The sequence below is a fragment of the Oryctolagus cuniculus genome, chromosome 4, assembly GCF_964237555.1.
Source record: "Oryctolagus cuniculus chromosome 4, mOryCun1.1, whole genome shotgun sequence".
Lineage (NCBI taxonomy): Eukaryota > Metazoa > Chordata > Mammalia > Lagomorpha > Leporidae > Oryctolagus > Oryctolagus cuniculus.
Genome location: NC_091435.1, coordinates 128,525,059 through 128,542,565, shown reverse-complemented (window position 1 = coordinate 128,542,565; position 17,507 = coordinate 128,525,059). Strand labels below are relative to the sequence as shown.

Below are 17,507 nucleotides of genomic sequence, written 5' to 3'. Positions count from 1 at the left end.
CCAGGAGCCAGGTGCTTTTCCTGGTCTCCCATGGGGTGCAGGGCCCAAGCACCTGGGCCATCCTCCACTGCACTCCCGGGCCACAGCAGAGAGCTGGTCTGGAAGAGGGGCAACCAGGACAGAATCCGGTTCCCCGACCGGGAAATAGAACCCAGTGTGCCGGCGGAGGATTAGCCTATTGAGCCGCGGCGCCAGCCTGCCCACTCTTAATTTTTACAAAGACCTATTTTCAGTTTGCTTTATGCTCATAAGATTAACCCTACACTAAGTAAAGAGTTCAACAAAGATCTAAAGCAAGAGTTAAGTGTTACCAACTCTTAAACTTATGTATTAGATGAAATGTTCTTTACATTTTGTGAATTATAAAATATATTGTAATTACAATAACAGAATATCTTTAAGGTAATAAGTCAGCAAAGTAAAACAAATGCCCTCCCTGTCGGAGGGAACTATTTCCATCCTGGCTCTGCCACTAAGGAGAACGTAGCTCATTGGGTGGATTACATAACTTCAGTAGGTCCCAATTCCTTATGCCGCAGAATTTCCATGAATTGTTCACTAATTTTCAACTATCATACAGTAGATGGATGCTCAACTACTTTTTATTCCCACATCTGCTGGATAAACGAATGCATAAAGGAACAGTGTGACATTTGTGTTTCAGGATCACGATAGTGAGTAATGCACATGGATTCTCAATTTGGAATCCAGGCAAAGGTCGGATAAAGCGAACAAGAGGTGATCTTGTTTGTCTCTGCAGAGAGGTGTGCGGTGAGTCTTGTTATGTTCTGACCTTTATCTTTTGGCAGCAGCAAATAAAACATTGCTTTCTGCCATGTGAGAAAACTGCATCTTTGTTCCTCATGTGTATTTTTTGTCCCTCTTTAGAGAATTTTTCAGTGTTTAGTTCAGAGAATAATTCCTAGGTGGCCTCTTCAGCATCGCCTATTCCTTTCAAAATAAAGTTCTTCGGTTTTGGATATGACTTTCCTGATAAAAGTGATAGATACATTCTTCTGCAATATTTAATCTGATTCTTTACAAGGAAGCCTCCCTCCATCCCCCAAACGCAAGAATCTGTTTACTATTAGACCCTTGTGATAATGACATGAAATTTCTGGGCTACATGGTGCCAAAGTGACCAGTTGAGAGGCGAATAATTCTATCAAGATGATTTTGTGGGGTCTCTTTAGACAAAAATATGCTTAGATCTAAAAAAAATTAATTGGCCATTTTCCTGAACTCAGTTCTTTTTCAAATGAATTTATCAAAACCATCTGTAAGTCTAGACATGGCCAAAGATAAAGTATTCCCACTGGTATATTAAATAATGAAAATCAACAAATTAGAAAATGAATAGGTCTTTAGGGAGTATTAGTAATCCTGGTCAAATAATTAAAAAGATATTTTAAGTATTTTAAGTTTGGAACCTTCTTAAAGCCTACTCTCTTGGAAAAAAAATTGGGGGGAGTTTCTTCACATCTGGGAGGCTGTGCCCAGTAGCCCTAAGGCTGGCGCCATGCCACAAGAGGAATATATTGAACTAGACATCAAATGCTAGTGGTATTATTTGGATTATCACAGAAGAAGAGAAAAAAGGAAAGTCAAGGGGCTCATGATTGTTCAAGAGAAACAAAGATTAGTGGTCTGAAGGCCAAAGTCTACCATAAGCAGTGCTGTGCTGAGAAAATACAAATGAGAAACACAATCAAGATGCATAAGAAGGAAAACACCAACAAAAGAACAAGGGAAAGACTCCCGCAGGAAGAAGTCCTTGCAAATCTGTGGGACAGAGAGGGGCGAACCTTAGCTGAAGTACTCTCCAGTATGATTAAATATACATTAGAAGAGAAAGCAGGAAAATGGGAAGACCCTCCTGTCTAGAGTTTCCACCGGGGGAGAAACAGAAGTATTAAAAGTTATTTAAACTGGAGAGAGAAAACAGAAGCCATGGAAAAGAATAGTTGCTAAGGTTGGCTTTGTTGAAGATGGCTTTACATGGAAGCCACTTAAATAAGAATGATTCATTAGGCCCATGGAGTTACGTTTCAAGAAGGCCTGTATAATACATCCTGAACTGAAAGCCAGTTTTTACCTGTCAATATTTGGTGTAAAAGGGATTCATCATCCTCACTTTATACAATGTTGAGTGTTATTACTGTCGTTGAGGTGAAATTGCTTTGAGTTGGGTCTTATGACCCAAGAAGGCAAGGTGATAACAGGGGAAATATGCTTAGGTTACTAACAAGCTTGAAGATGCAGGATGCATAAAAAGTCTTACTTTTTTGGCAGCAGTTTTGCACAAGTAAGCCCGTACCATTATTGAAGACTATAAACTAAGTGGAACAACTATGATTACTGTGATATTTCTGTATACTACCAAATAGCCTTACCTCCCTGCAATCAGGAAGAGAACTATTCATAAAGGTAAAAAAAAATTTTTTTTAAAGAAATCTACTCTCTTAGTACTCCAGAATGAATAATTTATTCAAATTTTAATTTTTTTCAAAGCTTTTATTTATTTGAGAGGTAGAGTTACAGACAATGAGAGGCAGAGAAAGAGAGAGAGGTCTTCCATCCGCTGGTTCACTCCCCAATTGGCTGCAATGGCCGGAGTTGCGCTGATCCGATGCCAGGAGCCCGGACCTTCTTCCAGGTCTCCCACATGGTGCAGGGGCCCAAGGACTTGAGCCATCTTCTACTGCTTTCCCAGGCCGTAGCAGAGAGCTGGATTGGAAGAGGAGCCGCCGGGACTAGAACTGGTGCCCATATGGGATGCCGGAGCCACAGGTGGAGGATTAACCTACTGTGCCACCATGCTAGCCCCTCAAATATTAATATTAAAAACAAAGTTAATTTACCACCTGGAGGCAATATTTTACAAGCTATATATATAACTTAATTACCTATTACCTATATAAAACAGATCTAAGAAATGAACTGTCTTTTTCTCTTTTGAGAATATTATAGGTGGAATTATTGTTTTTTTATTTAGTAAATATAAATTTCCAAAGTACAGTTTATGGATTACATTGCCCCCCCCCCCCCATAATTTCCCTCCCACTCACACCACTCCCATCTCCCGCTCCCTCTCCTGTTCCATTCACATCAAGATTCATTTTCAATTATCTTTATATACAGAAGATTGATTCAGTATATATTAAGTAAAGATTTCATCAGTTTGCACCCACACAGAAACACAAAGTGTAAAATACTGTTTCAGTACTAGTTATAGCATTACTTCACATTGGACAACACATTAAGGACAGATCCCACATGAGGAGTAAGTACACAGTGACTCCTATTGTTGACTTAACAATTTGACACTCTTGTTTATGGCGTCAGTAATCTCCCTAGGCTCTAGTCATGAGTTGCCAAGGCTATGGAAGCCTTTTGAGTTTGCCGACTCTGGTCATATTTGGACAAGGTCATAGTCAAAGTGGAAGTTCTCTCCTCCCTTCAGAGAAAAGTACCTCCTTCTTTGATGACCTGTTCTTTCCACTGGAATCTCACTCGTGGAGATCTTTCATTTAGGTCTTTTTTTTTTTTTTTTTCCAGAGTGTCTAGGCTTTCCATGCCTAAAATACTCTCATGGGCTCTTCAGCCAGATCTGCATGCCTTAAGGGCTGATTCTGAGGCCAGAGTGCTACTTAGGACATCTGCCATTCTATGAGTCTGCTGTGTATCCCGCTTCCCATGATGGATCGTTATCTCACTTTTTGATTATATCAGTTAGTATTAGCAGACACTAATCTGTTTGTGTGATCCCTTTGACTCTTAGACCTATCAGTGTGATCAATTGTGAACAGAAATTGATCACTTGGACTAGTGAAATGGCATTGGTACATGCAACCTTGATGGGATTGTATTGGGGAATTATTGATTTTTAAAACCCAACAGCTATATATATGCTATATTACAGAATAATTGCATAGTAATTGTGTGGCCAATTTTTATTTATGAAAATAAGTAAATGATATGCTTCAAATTTTTCTCCAAGTCTAATATAATTCTGAGTTAGAGCTCTTTTCATTTTCACATGACCCAGATAAATATTCACAGTGAAAGTTAAGTACAGAAACAGCTGTCCTTGGTTCCTACATTTCATCATTGCTGTGAGAGTTAAAGTGAAAGAATGGCTGAATACACAAGTAAGCCTGGGACTTGACACTGAGAGACAAGTCCTGATACAGGTGAGATACCAGGCAAAAGGTTTTTCAGTGCCTAGGTCATGGTATTTTCTTTTAAAATCCTTTTTAAAACAGCTTTATTGAGATATAATTCATCTTCTCCTATGTTTAGGGTTGTCTTTTCACTGTCTTGATACTGTTATTTGAAACACAAATATTTTAATTTTGATGAAGTCCAACTGTCTAGTTTTTCTTTTGTTGTTTATGCTTTTGATGGCATATTTAAAAGGACTTTGTGAAGCAAGGTCATTAAGATTTACTTCTGTGTTTTCTGCTATGTGTTTCTTACATTTATGTCTAGCTTCCATGTGGTGTTATTTTTGGGTGCATGTGTAAGGGAAGGGTCTAGCTTTACTCTTTCACATCTGAATGTCCAGTGTGCCACCATTGATCTGTCTCAGCAGCATTGTTGAAAAAACAATTAATTATAAATATGAGAGCTTTTCCTTTTTAGTTAAATTCTATCCTATTGGTCTCTATGTCTATCCTCATGTTAGAACTATATTCTCTTAATGCTGTAGCATTGTACTAAGTTTTGAAATTGTGGAGTTGGCATTGTGGTGTAGAGGGTAAAGCTGCTGCCTGTGATGCTGGCATCCCACATGGGTGCCAGGTTGTGTCCCGGCTGCTCCATTTCTGATCCAGCTCCCTGCTAACAACCTGGGAAAACCAGTAGAAGATGGCCCAACTATGTGGGTGGTCCTTTGCCTGGCTGAAAGACTGCCTGCCTAGCCAATGCAGGAGGTCAAAAGCGCATGGCACACCATGCCACACTGGGAAAAACCCTGGTTGAGGACTCAGCACACTGAGACCCACATATGGCCTGACTGCTGGCAGGCGGCAGGGATGCCAGGGACATTTCCCCCACCCCTGCTTCCTGTTTTGGACCTTGTAACTGTCAGCTAGATAAACAGCTCCTGGGTGTGGCCCAGACCCATAAGACTGCCTGGAAGGCTACGTGGGCTATGTGACTATCAAGCTGATTGGAAAAGCATGGCAGCAACAGTATTGGCTTTATCCTATAGAATTAGTGTTGCTACCCTGAGCTAGCTACTCCCCTTTGCCTACCCTATAAAAGCTTATGCTTTTATGCTTATGTTCACTGAAACTGTCTCTGGTGCTTCTTGTTGAAGAATGCTGTCACTCCACCATCCTGACAGTGTGGGCCTCGCAGGATGAGCCCACACAACTATTTGGGTCCCTGCTGCCTCTATGGGAGACTGTGATGAAACTCCTGGCTCCTGGCTCCTGGCTTCAGCCTGACCCAACTCTAGTCGTTGTGGTCATTTGGGGAGTGAACCAGCAGATGAAGATCTCTCTCTCTCTCTCTCTTTCTCTCTCTCTTTCCCCTTCTTGCTCTGTAACTCTGACTTTCAAATAAATTAATTAAGTAAGAAAAGAAATTGTGAAACATGATGCCTAAACTTTTGTTCTTTTATTCAAAAAATTTGGTATTATGGGTCTCTTGAATTTTCATACACTTTTCAGGATCTTTTATGAATTTCTGCAAAAACAGAATGCAGACATTTTGATAGGTATTGTGTTGAATTTGTGCATCGGTTTGGGAAGTAGTACCATCATAACCTTATCAAGTCTCCTAAATAGAAAAAATGGAATAGTTTTTTCATTGATTTAGTATTTTATTTCTTTCTACAGTGTTTATGGTCTTCTCTTCACCCTTTCTGTTTCTTTCCTCCAATCTTCAAATACCTTAAAAGTTTTCTAGCTGATTGATAATGAAAACCAAAATATAATCCTTCAACGTTTGTTTTAAAGCTATATTCCCTTCATGCTTTCCCTTATAACCTTTCTTTTCAAAAGATCTATCTGTCTATCTATCTATCTATCTATCTATCCATCCAAGAGTTTACCTTTATTATAAAACAGTAAAAACTTTGCAAAGAGAATTATCAGTTGTCAGAACTGTATCCTTATTCTCTTCAATTTTTATTCACTTGCCTCAATCCCAAGACAATTTCTGTTTTGTAGCTGCCAAAACCTTAAACTACTGTTTCATATGTAAACAATGACTCTCAAAAAAGCAAATCCATCATAAATTACGTTACATTTTTTTCACAAAAGTTTGCAAGCTGATTTTGAAGCTTAAATGAAAGATCAAAAGGTCCAGAATATTCATGGAATTTACACGCTCTAATAGATAATAATGAAGCTGTAATAATTATGGTATTTCTGGATTAGCACAGAGATACAGAAAATAAACCTCTAGTACTTGGTGAGTCTTGAAACAAATCCCAAAACATACACATTTAGCTCATATGCCATAGTGAACTTGCCTTGCATACAATAGTTTGTGATTTCTCCTGGACTTTATAGAGTAATAGCACATGTCAGAAAAAAGAATAGCTATGTATTTCAAGTTAGAGTTTTGGGTTGACATTGTCATCCTCATCCTTTGCTTAGAGTGAGGACTTACAGATGCCTAATAATTATTGAAGAATGGCTTTGAGTCCTTTTTGTTGGGGAATAAGTTTGTCTATGAATTCAACTGGCCATTATTTCTCTAGCTCTAGAATTTATAATTGGGATAGATAGCTACTGATAAAACCCTAATATTCATTTCCTGCCCTGTTAGAAAACAGATTGGGAATGGAAAAAACTTAATCAGATTGTAGGCAAATGACAGCTGCTTTACCAGATGTGGTCTCTTTGCTGGAGCAGATCAGCAAGGCTTCTGGCAACTGTTGGGCAACACATTCTCTCTTTTTTTCCTTAAGTAAGGCAGCATACAAGAAAAGTTCACTTTATATAGCAATGTGGCAGAGACTCTACTCACTGTTCTGCTTCAGAGTTTTAGTACTAACTCTTTTTGTCAAAATGAAGGAATCTTGATTGTCTTGACTTCCCTTGGAACATCGTGTTGGCCCAGGATGAATGCTATCATGCTAACTGAACTTGATGATCAGAAAGCATAAGTAACCTAGATACTCAGTGACACATGTATTATGGAAGCCTTGTGATTACAGGGTGGATTGAAATTTTGTCTTTGTAAAAATTAAAGAAAAAGAGAAAGGAAGGAAGGAGGAGGATTGAGGGAAGGAGGAAAGGAAGTATGGTTATCTTCTTAGAATTGTACCTGTGTAACGTATGAAATCTGTTTTGTTTGTATTAATAATTTTTTTTAAAAAATTAAGAAAGAAAAAAACAAGAGTTTGTAGATAGCAAAGTTGAAAGATTGGGGAAGAAGATTTCTTTGAAGAAGTATGTGGATCAAACTATTAAACTGATCACTACATAGAGAAGCTTTCCTTCTTTTTTTTTAACTTTTATTTAATGAATACAGATTTCCAAAATACAGCTTATGGATTACGTTGGCTTCCCCCCTCCCCAATGACTTCCCTCCCACCCGCAACCCTCCCCTTTCCCGCTCTCTCTCCCCTTCCATTCATATCAAGATTCATTTTCAATTTTCTATATATACAGAAGATCAGTTTAGTATACATTAAGTAAAGATTTCAACAGTGTGCACCCACATAGAAACATAAAGTGAAAAATACTGTTTGAGTACTCGTTATAACATTAGATCTCAATGTACAGCACATTAAGGACAGAGATCTTACATGAGGAGTAAGTGCACAGTGACTCCCGTTGTTGACTTTACAAATTGACACTCCTGTTTATGGCATCAGTAATCTCCCTATGCTCCAGTCATGAGTTTCCAAGGCTATGGAAGCCTTTTGAGTTCTCCGACTCTTATGAAGCTTTCCTTCAATACTATTACTACCCCAGAGCTAAATGTCTGAGTTACCAGACTCTCCTCCTGTTCATCATCTTTTATCTGTTTTATATTTTTTTTGTGTGTAAATTTCAAGTAACTTTAGGATTTATAAACTCTCTTGTCTGGTAGAGTTAATTGCTGTATTCATTGTCTTTTATCTATTTTGTATCTTTTTTGTAAATTTCAAGTAACTGAAGGATTTGTAAATTGTAGCTTGTCCTGTAGAATTAATTGGTGCATAAATTGAATTGGAATATGTTACCTTGCAGAAACTTTCAACCTATCCCCCAAATTTCAATCCTTTGACATCTGACAATAAGATTTCAATCAGCATTTCCAATTTTTCTCCTACCCTTCTTTCTTGGTGTCACCACGACTAAAACTTGACTACCAAGATCCTTATAGGGACTCTATGGTGACTTGTAGTTGGCCTTTCCAGACAGAACATGAAAATGCCTTGTGACTGGACCAGATTTCTCCCTATAGATGAGTTGTCTGGGTCACTAAGGAAGCCAGATAATCTGCTTGTATTGGACATGCCCTCAGAGAGGTACCCATCACTGATGACAGCATTGCCAAGGACATCAACATCTTAGTCTCAAGATACTGAAGGAGCAGTGCTACATAGGATTTCTATTCATTGATCTCTTGGAATCTACTAGACTGAATACCCTCCGTGTTCAGCTCCTGGTTCTGTTAATGCCTTTTTTTTTTTTTTTTTTAGGTTTCTGTCTCTTAGGATGCCTTGATCTGTAGGATTGTAAAACAATTGACCTTTGGCACCATCACACCATTGATTATTTAAGTGACTTTGAAGGAACAACACCGACAAGAGTCCTTAAGAGATCTGGCTTGGCTTCACTGAGTTGTTCAATGATGAAAGATCATTAAGTGAGCCCTGTGCATCTGGAAAACGGTGATAATTACCCCTCAACCCACACATCATTTAGTGTTCTAGAAAACTGTTTCCTGCAAAGAACCATCATTGTCAAAGTGATAAGACTCATAGAAGTCCCTTGCTGACCTATGACCAAATCAAAGATCCCCGAAATTTCCATTCTTTAGCTTATAACAGGTTAGCTGAACTCTTCATCTCCATCAATTAACTTAGCTTAACCAAACTGTAGTCAGGTTGTCTACTACCAGTCTCTGACCTGTGACTTGTCCCTGAGATTAAACAAGTATCTACTGCAAGCAATCTTCTAAGCAACCTCTCCTAACAAGTGACTGACTGCAAAGAAAAACATTCACTGAGCAACTTTCCTATCATGTCACCTGTTCATTGTACTTCCAATTTTCTGTCTGACCTTTGAGGTGCTTATGTGTCTTATAGAGGATCTTATGGTCAGATTATTCTCCCTGTTGCAATAGTCTTCTTAAATAAAATCTTTCCTTGCCTACACCTGTATTGGTTTTTATTGGTAGCACAAAGTATGCAAACACCAATATTTTACATTAATGTTCACTATAGGATGGTACTTGGAAAAAATAAAGTTACTTTTTTCATTATTTTATTATTGAGGTTTAACATCTGAGTTACCCCAAAAGAGTGATGAACCTACCCCAATTTGTCTGAGACTTTGTCAGTTTAAACACTGAAAGTCCTGCGTCTCATGGTATACCTTTGTCCCAGGAAAAATGGGATTCAAAACTGACTCTTGAATCCCAGAAGTATTACAGTCTCAGGCAAGTTACAACAATTTGTCAACCATTCAGAGTACTGGCCAAAAGTGAAAAAAACAAAATCTAGAACGGATGGTGGAGATGGGACGTGATGAACATAATTGATAAATTTAGATCAGTTTTAGCAGCATGGACTGTATCCTGATTTATTAACTCCTTTAAGTGATTCAAAGGATATATCCATCTTTAAAGATTAGACCTGAAAATTCTCTCTTGGAGGAAAAGTAAGGAGGTAGATCCTAGTTTTATAATAATTTTACAGATGTGATAGTGAGACTAAGAGAGATTATGTATCTTGTCGAGGACCACAAAACTAAATAAAGATTTAATTATAGTCTCCCTGATTTTCAGTCTTGGGACTCTATTATGATGTCATACTCTATGTATCTATATCCATGTTCACAACTGAATTGTAAATTCTTAGGGGGAAGCACACACTTTTCACCTATTTTTCAAATTAAATGGTACATAAAATACTATTATAGCACATAATGGTATTAAATGTTAATTCTCTCTCATCCTCTGTATACATCTTCCTCTTTCTCAGTTGTTCTGCCTTTCAAAGAAATAAATGCTTTTTAGAAAATAAAAAGAAATATATGTGCAACTGAAGTATTGATCATTTTTAAAGTTTTATTTTATTTATTTGAAAGGCAGATTGACACACAGAGATGGAGACAGAGAGAAAGAGAGAGAGAGAGAGAGAGAGAGAGAGACAGAGAGAGAGAGAGATCTTCCAACTGCTGGTTCACTCCCTAAATGGCCAAAACAGCTAGGGCTGGGACAGGCCAAAGCCAGGAGTCAGAAACTCCACCCAGGTTTCTCATGTGGGTGGCAGGTGCCCAAGTATTTGGGACATCTTCCTCTGCTGTCCCAGGAGCATTAGCAATGGGATCAGAAGCAGAGCAGCCGGGACACCGAACAATGCTCTCATATGGGATGCCAGTGGTGTTGCAGGAGGTGGCTTAACCTTCCTTGCCATAACACTGGCCAGAGGTATTGAATTTTTATTTTTATTTCATTTCAACTAATTAACATTTAAATAGCCATGTCTGAGTAGTGCCTACCATATTAGAAAGCATAAGTCTAAATTATATTAATTGTGAAGCTGTATAATAAGTGATATAAGTTGCAGTAAAAGTCATTTATGCCGGCGCCGCGGCTCACTAGGCTAATCCTCCGCCTTGCAGCGCCAGCACACCGGGTTCTAGTCCCAGTCGGGGCACCGGATTCTGTCCCGGTTGCCCCTCTTCCAGCCCAGCTCTCTGCTGTGGCCCGGGAGTGCAGTGGAGGATGGCCCAAGTACTTGGGCCCTGCACCCCATGGAAGACCAGTAGAAGCATCTGGCTCCTGGCTTCAGATCAGCGCGGTGCGCCGGCCATGGCGGCCATTGGAGGGTGAACCAACAGCAAAGGAAGACCTTTCTCTCTGTCTCTCTCTCTCACTGTCCACTCTGCCTGTCAAAAAAAAAAAAAAAGTCATTTATCATATTGTTCTAAGAATTTCTAATTCTGATGTGGCTCTGCCTTTTGTTTGAGGTATGTTTAGGCTGAATCTTTTCCAATGGTTTCTTACTGAGTTTGTAGTCTCATGCCGGGAACCCTGCCAGGCGCCTAAGCAAGCGAGTTCACACGCTGCCCTCCTCCTCAGCTGTCTGTTTCCTCCCTTGTTCTCCTGGCCTCCCAGCGAATCTTTCACCATGGACCACACTGACATTTAGTGCATCATCCAGATGCTGCTCAAACGCCAGGAGCTGGGCTGGGAACATTTGAACTGAGGACCAGAGATAGGAGGAGGTGCCGAGCCTTTGGGATCAGAGATGAGTTGGGCTGGATTTGTCTCATGTTGATTGCCAGAGCCAGTGCCTTGCAAGACCTCTGATAAAAGGCTGGGGTCTGGTTGATCACAGTCCATCTAGTATGTGAACAAAGGCAAAAGTGGGAAAAGAGAGATCTCTTCAGGGGTGGAAAAAACAGGTCTTCCTCAATACACGGTGCCATCCCTACCTCCACCAAATCTGAAATAAACAACAGGGTATTCATTTCTGGCCACTGCACTTATCATCTTTAATTTCCAAAGAGAAAGCATGTCTGGATGTTGCAATGGGCTTGCTGATATGATTGCTATTCCTTGGCTGATTGATTAATTTTTCTTTTTTTTTGGAAAATACCATTTAATACCATTGCTTTTAGACTGTTACCAGACAGTACAGAAATCCGGCATTATTTTAACAACTCATAAATTTGCTATGTTTGACTTCTGGAGATATCAGTCCCAAAGACATGTAATGGCTTTGTAGCACTATTAGTTTCCCACAACTTTGTCTTTGACACATTTCTTCCCTCTCCAGAGAACTATAAATTGTTTTTGTTTTCTTTGTTTGCTTCTGTGCCATTTGTGTTTAAATGAGTATAACAATATTTGTCTGTTAACTAGAGACTGATCATTCAATGACTAATTTTTGAGTAATGTGCAGTGATTGCCCAAAGTTTTGCTAGTAAAGAAATCATCCTGCAGAAAAGTGATTAGGGAAGACTCCTTCAGTGGTCCCTGGAGTTGTGTATATGAGCCATGGCATGCCCAAACAACTGGACCCTGTGGAGGCAAGATTCTGAAGAGGCTTAGAATGTTAACTTCCAAAGTCAGGGGGATTAGAAGGTTCACTCCAGGTAGCTGGGAGGAAATAGTATTACTTATTTATTTAAATTAGTTAAATTTACCAAGAATAGGGAAAATCCTTGAAGGCAACCCTGGAGTGAGAACTAGTAAGCATGTAATGAGTTTCAGATATCAGATCCCCCACGCTCTAGAGGCGGTAAGTCTAGCCAGCAGCTAAGTGAGTACCTCCATTTTGGCCCGGCATTCTGTCACAATGTCGCAGCCCAGAGAGCTCCTTTCTGTGGCCTGAAGACATTCTGTACCAGGATGCAGCTTCTTTGTTACTGGGCCTTCATGGCTGTTTACACAGAACCCTCTGCTTTCCAATCTGTAAATGTTTACAGTGCATCTCAGTGCATTCAGCAGAGCCCTCCCTGCCCTCCAGTGTGCTTGGCTACCTGCACACTGGCTCCTTGCTATTTTATTGTGAGCCCCAGAAATGGAGTTTTTGTTGGCTTTCTCCTGAAGACTTCTTCGATTTGAATGTGCGTTGACTACAGTCACTTTCCCTGCCTGGATTTTTGGATCTGCTCCTGTGCATGTGTCCCCAATATATGGCAAGGGTTTTCTGAACTGGAGGCCATCCTCCCCATTTCAGGGTATATTGGCATTTAGTTACATAATTATACATTCTTCCAGCATTAACAGCTCAGCCATGCCACCAGACCAGTACAGAGAGTATGAAGTCATTGGGCATATTGTGTTTTGACTAAATAAAAGATGGAATTTGTTCATATAACTGATAAGTCCTTACAGTTAGATACCTGAAAGCAAACATTCAGTCTATAACACTCAGTCTACTGGGTGGCCCTGGGGAGGCAGTAAAGGAAACCTCAGAACACCTCAAACATCCACTGTGGCAAAGGCAGTTGGCACAGTAAATAGCTGGTAGGGATCACACAGTACAAACTTGCAAATATTTGAATGATGTCAGCTAGCCCCTGCCTCGATGTTGGAGAGAGAATGAGGTTGATAGCCTTGTTGCAAGCAGGAGAGAAAAGCGAACAGCCCCTTTTCAGCTCTTGCCACTGTTGCCACGTGGAAAGGTGGCTCCTTCTTGCTGGTTTTTCTGCTTTCCAAGAGAAGCCAGAAATTTTATTTTTTTAGTGAACTCGTCGAACTTTTAAAGGTTGGCTTAAATGTTTTTAAAACACAGAATATGCCAAACAAAGCACATCTGCAGGCCAGATGCAACCTCTGCACCACTGACTTGCAACTTTGAGTCTAGGCAGGACCACAGGCCCTCTCAGCAAAGATTCTTGTGCTTGAGGGTGGCCCTGAAACAGCTGAAGGTATTCTTCATGGTCTGCATGGGCCATGTAGATAGAGCCCTTGGAAATATGCAGATTGATGATGAAGGACTAGAAGACTCCTCTACCACCAACGTTTAGACCATATGGCCTAACTCTAGGGATGAGAAAGAAGTGGGAATTCTTAAAACCAATAAACACCGAGGAAAATGGTTTTAGCAGCTAGGCAGGATGAAGGTTGAAAAGAGAAATTGATTTGGGTTACGGAGAAAAAGGATGTGATCATTCTTCCGTACAAGAGTTTGTGGACAGGGATTTACACTTGCTATGCCAAGGACTTGTCAAGAATTGCTAATAGTTCCCACAAGAGCACAAAATAACTCTCTGCATCCTGCCATCAGGCATTGTCTGCATTTCCCTAATCTTCAAGCCAACGTTGACCTGGGGATTATGCTGCGAAGTTTGTTGTAGTGGAGGAGGCCCTATGCCAGAGTCTATAGATACCACTACCACATTCATTTTTAAAGCAGTCTTCTTTAGATAAAATTATAAGAGGATTTTTAAAACCTCATGGAAAAATGGAATTATCAGAAAAAAGTATAAACTATGTTTCTCAACATAAGCGCCATCAAGTTTAAGATAAATTGTAAGCAATTAAAGCAGCTGTTTAATATATCCCTAAAAAACTGATATTTCTGAGTGTTTAACCATGACAATACAGTTTTTTTTTACCATGATTTAAGAAATGGGTCCCCTTTAAAGATTTTTTTTTTAAGACCAGGAACCAAAAAAGAGTCATAAAAAGCCAAATCAGGACTGATTATTCCATCAAAACTCTCACAAAATTGCCCTGGTTTGATGAGAGGAATGAGAAAGTACATTGTTATGGTGGAGACAGATTCTCTGGTGATGTTTTCTTGGGCACTTTTCTGTTAAAACTTTGGCTAATGCTCTCAAAATTCTCTTGGAATAAGCAGATGTTATTGTTCTCTGATCCCCCAGAAAGTGAACAAGTGATCTTCCCCAAAAATTCTTGTCATGACCTTTGCTCTTTACCAGCCCATTTTTGCCTTGACTAGACTGCTTCCACCTATTGGTGGTCATTGCTTTCACTGGGCTCTGTGCCCAGAATTCTTCTAGTGGAACCTATTTTAACCCTTGTTACAACCTGACTTGTTTCAAAATTTCCCCTCTTGTCTGCAGCTGATCTGGTCAAAGAGATTTGGCACCTATTAAGCAGACAGTTTGTTCCACTTTAATTTTTCAGTCAGAATTGTGTTTGCTGAGCTAATTGAGATGTCTGTGGTGTTGGCTAATGTTTCTTCTGTTAAGCATTGATCCCTTTGAATTATAGCATGATCCATTTTTTTTTTTGAAAAATCATGTGGATGATATGCTGCTATGGTCTTTATCTTCAACATCATTTTATCCTTCCAAAAACAAATTCTCTATTTGTCAACCACTAATTTTGTGTTGGCATAATAAAAATAGCTTTTGTAAAACATCAATAATTTCCTATTCTTTCATCCAAGCTGCACCATCAGTTGAATGTTTGTTCTTGCTTTAATTTTAGCTGAATTCAGATTGCTCTGATAATGATTCTTTTCAAATTGATGTCTTATCCTTCTTGTTGCTTTAAAGTAAATATAATTTAACATTTTCTAACAAGTTAGTATGAGATTATTCTTGTTCAGAAAAAATATTTAACTCCAGACATAGTTTTTTCATAATATGCATTTTCCTTGAATTGATGACCTGTCATATACAACATACAATTTATCCACTGTACCTTTACAATTCATAACTTTGGCAAATTTATAAAGCTGCATCTAGGTCTTAGAACATTTTTATCATTTGTGGAAAGTTACTTTGTGCCCCTGTCTACACAATCCTTTCTCCATCCCTCAGCCCTAGGTAAACACTGATCTAGTCTCCATCTCTGTAGATTTTCCTTTTCTGGGCATTCCATATGTAGTCTTTTCTATCAGATATCTTTCAGTTGTTATAATATTTTTGATATGTGTACCAGGGTTTTTCTTTTTATAACTGAGTAGTACTCTACTGTAAGGACATACCACATTAAAAAAAAATTCACCTATTGGTGGGCATTTGAACTGTTTCCAGTTTTTGGCCTTATGAATAATGCTGACAAAAATGTCTGTGGACATGTCTGCATGTAGCAGGGTTATGGAGAAGGAATGTTTCAACATCAGCTCTGAGAGTCCAGGAAAGGCGAACATTTCAGGCAGTATTATAGAAACTAAGGCCTGGGGATCCAGGGAATGATGCCTGTTCATAGGAAAAACATCAAATGGGAGATAAGAAAAAGGAGAAGCAAATGGCATCCACCATGAGGTAAGTATCCAAGAATATTTTAACATATAAACACACGTGATTTTATATGTCTTGGGTTTCTCTGGCTTCCTGAGATCACTGTTGTCTCCTCAACTCGGTACTTGTGGAGATTGTGGGGGGTGTACGCCTTCTCTTGGTGTTGTCTCTCACTTCACTTTGACTGGAGCCTCTCCTCTTTCTCTTGTCATGTTAAGCCTATAGTAGTGGGATACTAGAACCAACAAAACAAAATTTCACTCATATAAAGACAACCCACTACTCACATACTGTGTTCTGAGTCTCAGCCTTAACTTGTCTCACTGTAGCCATATGCCCCATAAACCAATGTTGAATTGGGTAGATTGTATAATGCTAAGAATTATTAAGTGGTATTAAAATTCTTGAAAGACAGGAGGGATGAAACACTTTCATCACAAGATGTGAGAGGGGAGAGACATTTGGATTCCATGATTTGTTTTTAAATTTCAAACTATGTGTATCATTGATATTATTGAAAATTTAGATTATTTTATGACACATACAGGTCTATGAAGACAAGTCCCAGGAGGTTGTTCCTCAAATTCCATAATCCTTTGCTGACTTTGTCACTAGACTGAGATTTCTTACACAGCCATGAGTGCTGCACCATCTGGATATGTTTACCTCACCAATCAAGATCCCCCACTGACATCTGTCAGTGCCCTTTTATGAGTATCCAAGGAATGGTACTCTGTGGTCACAAGTAAACTTATGCCTGGTTGCCCCATTTTCTATGTGAATCACCAAAGGTACTAAAATAGTCTTCCAGGGTGGAAATTGGAGGTTATGTGGCTGTCCCAACTTCCAGATCAAACCATGAACTCTATTGCTAAATCCCTGTCTAAGTTTTCTTGTTTGATTCCATCCCCTTGATGTCAACTCTTCCCTTTAATTCCTTAATTAGATTCATACTTGCTCTGTGCTGTAGGCTTAAACAATCATACTGAAAAACAGAGAGTAAAAACAAGGTGAGAATAGGTTTCAGGATTGTCAGAAGAATTAAATGAGTTTGTACAAGAGGGATTCAAAAAGCTTGTTGAGTTTGAATGGAAAGAATTTGATTTTCTATGAAAAATTTTTTGTTTGAGAGACAGTGAGTGAGACAGATAAGAAAGAAGGAAAGAAGAAAGAGAAGAGGAAGAGGAAGAAGGAGGAGGAGGAGGAGGAGGAGGAAAGAGGAGGAAGAAGAAGGAAGGAAGGAAGGAAGGAAGGAAGGAAGGAAGAAAGGAGGAAAGGAAGGTCTTATCCCCTTGTTCAAGCTCCAAATGCCAACAAAGTCCAGGACTGGATTGGTCAGAAGATGGGAATTGGGGAACTCAATCCACTTTCCCATGTGAGTGGTAGAAACACAATTATTTGAGCCATCATTTGCTGTGTCTCACAGTCTACATTGACATGAAACTGGAATTGGGAGCCAGAGCCAGAAATCGAACCCAGGCACTCTGGTATGGGATGCAAGTGCCTTAACCAGTAGTCCAAAGGTGGGTCCCTCCATGAAATTTTTGGACCTCCCTCATACATGAAAGCACTCAGAAGAGTAACAGACTCATAAGAGACTCTACATATATAAGCAATGAGGATGATGATTGTAATGTAGAGAAAACCTCTACCGAGCTT

General features: G+C 39.4%; 1 long non-coding RNA gene across 1 annotated transcript in view; it reads left to right on the top strand.

Moving 5' to 3' along the window:
• LOC127493948 (uncharacterized) overlaps positions 1-9,328 on the top strand; it is a 46,427-nt gene extending 37,099 nt beyond the window's left edge. Inside the window, exon 3 of the long non-coding RNA XR_007924576.2 lies at positions 8,651-9,328. This is a non-coding gene — a long non-coding RNA (uncharacterized lncRNA). The remainder of the gene's footprint in view (positions 1-8,650) is intronic.
• The last annotated feature ends 8,179 nt before the right edge of the window (positions 9,329-17,507 follow it).